This window comes from Pseudophryne corroboree, chromosome 6, assembly GCF_028390025.1.
Source record: "Pseudophryne corroboree isolate aPseCor3 chromosome 6, aPseCor3.hap2, whole genome shotgun sequence".
In the NCBI taxonomy this organism is placed as follows: Eukaryota; Metazoa; Chordata; class Amphibia; order Anura; family Myobatrachidae; genus Pseudophryne; species Pseudophryne corroboree.
In genome coordinates this window covers 324,089,951-324,096,531 of record NC_086449.1, presented here as the reverse complement: position 1 = coordinate 324,096,531, position 6,581 = coordinate 324,089,951, and the positions used below count along the sequence as shown (strand labels likewise).

The window sequence follows — 6,581 nt, the reverse complement described above, 5'->3', positions numbered from 1 at the left end:
GAGGTCATGTGACTGTCGGTCACCTGACCGGCGGTCACATGAATACCACCCCTCTGATTTACTCCCGCATTCCAAAATGATACTGTTCCATGGTTAATTGGCTCCCAACAACAAATTAACCCTACTGATTGTATGCTCCACTGGAGTGGCAAATATTCTCTGTATGCGGAGCATGTGCGTGCTGTATTATAACTGATAACAATTATGTGTATACCTGTATACATGCAGGATGGACAGGAAACTTCATGTTGCCAGTATGTTTTAACTTTTACAACTAGTTTACTGTAGCTAAAGAGGAAAGTTTGGGAATATGTGTAAGGTCTCTTCTGATTCCTTTCTCTCTCACCCGCCTGCTGTCTCTCCCCTGTGACTTATCCTTATGTATGCTGCCGTCTCTCCTCTCTGGATTCTCGCTTCCCCTTTTCCTTCCATACTGGCTTCCAGCTGTTTCCTCCCCTCCGCAGGATACATTACTCTCCCTCCCCCCACATGTGATGAGTCCCTCCCCTCCGTCACACACAGGCTCGCTCGCTGTTTCCTCCCCCTAGTAAGGTACGGTGACTCTCATCTCTCGTACAACGTGTAGGATGTACACAGCACTGTGCGGCTACTGCTTTCTGTCCATGTCAACAAGAGGGACGTTGGGACACTTTGAATGAGAAGAGTGAGAGACTGGATTATTACAACCCCTGGCATACACACACGCTGCCCATGCCCTGGAAGCAGCAGCACGGCGCCTTATTGCCAAGCTCATGTACACCTAAGTAACGGGCAGCAGCGGCATCAGTGCCCCAGAGACCGAACAGATCAGGACTAATCCTGGACGGGGACTGGCAGCGGGGGGTTGAGGGACGTCTCCCAGTGCAAGAGATTACCCCCGAGCGGCACATGTGAGTATCTGCTGAGTGATGGGAACTGATGCACAGAGCTGTGTCTGTCTGATACCCGGCTGTGTTTGCTCGCACATGTGCCATGCTGGACTGAAGTGTGGGGGAGATGTACTAAGCCTCAGAGAGAGAGAAAATACCAGCCACTCACCTCCTAACAGCCATGTCACAGACTGTCGCCCAGATTTATCAACCCTTGGAGAGTGATAAATTGCACGGTGATAAAGTACAAGCCAATCAGCTCCTAACTGCCATGTTACAGGCTGTGTTTGAAAAATTACAGGAGCTGATTGTCTGGTACTTTATCACCGTGCAATTTATCACTCTCCAAGGCTTGATAAATTAGGGCATAAGTTAAAAAAAAACAAAAAACCTACAGTACCTCCAACAGATCATATTTTCAAGAGTTTTGTAGATAATCACTGACCCATCAAAATATATGAAATCACCAGTGTATGTTTAAAGAAATCCTAAAAACATGATGTGTTGGATATACTTGAGAACTAGAGTTAAAAACCCCTGCCATACTATGTTTATGTATATGTGTAAAGTTGTTTTTTTTGTTTAGTCTAAACCGTGGCTGGTGTGCACACATTTGTGTAATATATTGCAGGGGGTACCTGACAACATTACATAAGTAATCCTTCAATATTTCTGAAGGTAATTAAAGAAACAAGCTTTAGTCATTCTTAAATATAAATGAATTAGTATATCAGACCTGGCCCTCTATGGGTCCCTCCTCTACCTTCGCATCTACCCCCCTGCCTTCAGCCATGACATCTGTTATGGGATGTACTAAAAGTATGATCACATAAAGGAATGATCGGGATGACTGCCTGCAGTTCCCAGCCTCACTGTGACTTGCCCCTTAATCTGTCCCACACACTGTGATAGTCATTGGCGGGTGTGCCCTCACCCCGAAATGTCAATCTCAGGAGAGGTCATCCACGATTATTATACAGATCTCGCATATTGTAAATCACATGCCTGTGATAATTCATGGATATTCGCAAGACTGCAATAAAAACGGCATATTATGCTTTTGTTTTAGAAACAACATTTTAGTTGACTTATCTCACTGCATATAGCCTATTTAATATTCAATAATATCTTCTTGATTCTAAGTACGGGAGTGTAATTTGTCCTTATTGGCTCCTATGGATGATTTTCATGGTGATCATACAATTCCCCCTCCCCTCCCCACACACAACCAATTTTGGCTTTTTCATGCTGGGGTCTCACGCACAAAGTAAACCCTGCTAATTGAATAGCTCCAGCACGCAAATTAGCTGCACGGTTTTCTTGGATTTCCCCCATAGCAGGTAATTAAATTGTTTCTGATGTCTAAAATTCCCATCTAAACAGGACTGTTTAGACGCCCAAACAATAGTCAGGATTCAATTGATGTTTGGGCGCACATGTCGCGGCCCAAACATACAGTGTTTAGCTGCATAAAACTGCTAAACTCGTCTAAAGTCCTCCTTTGGCTGTCGAAACTCCAACTTCGCACACATTTCTCCTTGCACCAAGAAATGTCATCCCCATGGCTATCGGGCGTCTAAACGGAGTAACAATTGAATTGTTCCATTTTCAACCCTCTAGTGGTAGCCGTGGGGTAAAACAATTGAATCAGCCTCAAACTGTGAAAAGCTTAGCTTTTTGCAGCCTGTTAAATTGAGCATGCTTAACAATCCCCTTAGTAGGCTATGGGGTCTGTATAACAATGCAATAATGACGGTTCCCTGATGTTCCCCTAAAGTTAAGTATGGAGAAGCGATTATGTACTTTAAGCTGGGTTTGCCAAAAAAAGAGTTATCACTGCTTGATAAATAGACTGCTAAATTGTGTAATTACCAGGAACCTTTTCAGTAACTAGGATAGAGACCTTAATGAGCGCTGGCTTTTGGAGGGGGCAATTTTAGTTTTTGTTCTACTTCAGGAGAACTATGCTAACGCATTTGTAGTGTGAATATGTAATTACTGATCACACACAAAATGGTTCTGGGATTTATTTTTGGTTCTGTTAAAAAAAATAAAAAAAAATTGTTCATTTTACGGATAAAAAAAATAGAGAAAATTATGTTGTAAACAGATATTTTAGTTTAGTGTCTTCAAGATTACATTTTGTATCGTCATGCTGTTCAGGTTGTATGATTTGTATGCAGAAGAATAGTATTTCAAAAGAACATCTATGTTTCTGTATTGATAAGTTCTATATTGCAAAAATGGCACTGCTGCAAACAAATTGTGTTCAATAGAATCTGTACCTAGTATCTGCCCTTCCATATAAAGATTACACTATAACACATTTTTTGTCCTTGAAGAGCAAGTGCTGTTTCTTAATTGCTTGTGTCTCAAAAGTACGGAAAATGTTCTTTATTCCCCTCAAACTTTTCTTTTGTGACCAGGATAATGTATACTTTGAAATGTACCTATTTCAGATTCGAAAAGGGTGCATTTGCATTTTCTTTTACACAATGTGAGAAAAAAAAATCAACATATGTATAAAATTAACATGTAAAGGGGTCTATTCATGTAGGATCACGTTTGTGTGAACTTAATTCTCTGTGTTGCGATATTTACCTTCCACTAAGGGTAATTCATGTATGTGTTGCTGCTTTGCGATGCAAAGCGGTAAATCAAGTCTATGCGAACCCGTCTTCTTATCCTCTTTCTCCGTTCCCCCGGTCACTCCGGTGTCTGCGCATGCGCCCCCCTGTGCGATGTCAATCAGGCGTCTTCCTTCCCTTCTCAAGCTCATGCACCGGAGTCTTGTGGCCTGGCAGCAAAAATGTATCTGAAGATGGAGCTGGCTCAGCGCTGTCCTGAGCAGAAAGAAGCTGAGAATTATGGGACATGTAGGCGGAGCTAGACCCAATGATTGACAGATACTAAAGGCAGAATGGGAGGTTTATGGAGGATTTCGGAATATTTGGATATGGGATACTCAACCTGTGTAGGATATATCCAATTAGTGTTGGATCTTCTCAGATACTTCACTATTCTGCTGTGGGCCGTTTCCACCTGTTTTTCCGCTGATTCCAACCATTCATTTTCATCCTCTCTTATGGGCGAAAATCAATGGTTGAAATCAGATCCGTTTTCGACCATGGCGGGGTCGAAAACGCATGGATGAGCTGAGATTCCGCTCATCCATGTGTTTTTCAACATTTCGGAATTTTCGACAGGGCGTAAAACCCGTAACTTTAATAGTGAAGTGTCGAAAAGTGCAGATTATCGGCGGAAAGTGCCGTCTTTCCTCCCTGTCGAAAATTTCGACACTAATTGAATATTGCCCTATACAGTACATCACTTTCACAAATCAGCCCCCAGATGTAGTCTCCCATCATGTTAAGTATAAGGTAACGTATAACTCTGTGTAGATTAATATTAAATTAAATGCACTTTATTTTCTATTTTTGCTCATTAGCATTGGGTGTGCTGACATGTTAATTTAAGGGGCATATTTATATTTCATTGTAGAGGAGAAATGGTAATTAGCTTTAATGTGTTCATTATTAAAGTTCATAGTCTAATTCTAGTCTCCTTATCCTAATGAATAAAAATATGTGGGGTTTAGTTATTGTCACTTATAAAAATTATGCAGTTGAGTTTTTTTTAACCTTCTGAAGTATCAGCCCACAGTTCATTTTCTTAAGAATACATATAAATGTACATTGCTCAAAAAAATAAAGGGAACACTGAAATAACACATCCTAGATCTGAATGAATGAAATATTCTTATTAAATACTTTGTTCTTTACATAGTTGAATGTGCTGACAACAAAATCACACAAAAATTATCAATGGAAATCAAATGTATTAACCCATGGAGGTCTGGATTTGGAGTCACCCTCAAAACTGAAGTGGAAAAACACACTACAGGCTGATTCAACTTTGATGTAATGTCCTTAAAACAAGTCAAAATGAGGCTCAGTAGTGTGTGTGGCCTCCACGTACCTGTATGACCTCCCTATAACCCACACAAGTGGCTCAGGTAGTGCAGCTCATCCAGGATGGCACATCAATGCGAGCTGTGGCAAGAAGGTTTGCTCTGTCTGTCAGTGTAGTGTCCAGAGGATGGAGGCGCTATCAGGAGACAGGCCAGTACATCAGGAGACGTGGAGGAGGCCGTAGGAGGGCAACAACCCAGCAGCAGGACCGCTACCTCCACCTTTGTGCAAGGAGGAACAGGAGGAGCACTGCCAGAGCCCTGCAAAATGACCTCCAGCAAGCCACAAATGTGCATGTGTCTACTCAAACGATCAGAAACAGACTCCATGAGGGTGGTATGAGGGCCCGACGCCCACAGGTGGGGGTTGTGCTTACAGCCCAACACCGCGCAGGACGTTTGGCATTTGCCAGAGAACACCAAGATCGGCAAATTCGCCACTTGCGCTCTGTGCTCTTCACAGATGAAAGCAGGTTCTCACTGAGCACATGTGACAGACGTGACAGAGTCTGGAGACGCCAAGGAGAACATTCTGCTGCCTGCAACATACTCCAGCATGACCGGTTTGGCTGTGGGTCAGTAATGGTGTGGGGTGGCATTTCTTTGGGGGGCCGCACAGCCCTCCATGTGCTCGCCAGAGGTAGCCTGGCTGCCATTAGGTACCGAGATGAGATCCTCAGACCCCTTGTGAGACCATATGATGGTGCGGTTGGCCCTGGGTTCCTCCTAATGCAAAACAATGCTAGACCTCATGTGGCTGGAGTGTGTCAGCAGTTCCTGCAAGACGAAGGCATTGATGCTATGGACTGGCCCACCCGTTCCCCAGACCTGAATCCAATTGAGCACATCTGGGACATCATGTCTCGCTCCATCCATTACACCACAGACTGTTCAGGAGTTGGCGGATGCTTTAGTCCAGGTCTGGGAGGAGATCCCTCAGGAGACCATCCGCCACCTCATCAGGAGCATGCCCAGGCGTTGTAGGGAGGTCATACAGGCACGTGGAGGACACACACACTACTGAGCCTCATTTTGACTTTTTTAAGGACATTACATCAAAGTTGAATTAGCCTGTAGTGTGTTTTTCCACTTTCATTTTGAGGGTGACTTCAAATCCAGACCTCCATGGGTTAATAAATTTGATTTCCATTGATCACTTTTGTGTGATTTTGTTGTCAGCACATTCAACTATGTAAAGAACAAAGTATTTAATAAGAATATTTTATTCATTCAGATCTAGGATGTGTTATTTTAGTGTTCCCTTTATTTTTTTGAGCAGTGTATATAACATCAGATTTTAAAGAATGAAAAGGACAAAAAGAGGGCATTTGTCATACTTGCTAAAAACTTACATGAAGATTGGCTATACTGTGTTTTTTTATAATTATTTTGTGCTCACTGTTTTTCTTATGAGTTCCCTTGACTGGATTACACTTTTGTTTTGATTCCAAACTATCATGGGATCCAACCTTGACTCCCGAGGGCATCACAGCTATCCAGACGTGAACGTGTGCCAGCAGACATTTTTTATGCGTACTATATGTGTGCGATTAAACTTGCTCTGGTGTATACCTGTTTATATTGCTCTCCACCACATTCTTTGTGGTCCTTTTTTTCCTCTCTGGCTTCGGGGTAATTGATATTTATAAGATGACCCTGTTGTCTATACTAACCCAAACCTCATTAAATTGTGTTGTGGCTTTAAGCAACGTACTGGTTTGTCCCCCGCCCCCCATTTCCCC

General features: G+C 42.7%; 1 protein-coding gene across 3 annotated transcripts in view; it reads left to right on the top strand.

Moving 5' to 3' along the window:
* The first annotated feature begins 484 nt into the window (after window positions 1–484).
* C6H15orf39 (chromosome 6 C15orf39 homolog) overlaps window positions 485–6,581 on the top strand; it is a 74,011-nt gene continuing 67,914 nt past the window's right edge. For 2 of the 3 annotated variants that reach the window (XM_063926313.1, XM_063926314.1), the window contains exon 1: window positions 485–890. The gene's annotated coding sequence lies outside the window, so the exon portion shown is untranslated. The remainder of the gene's footprint in view (window positions 891–6,581) is intronic. The other variant, XM_063926312.1, reaches the window with a different exon arrangement.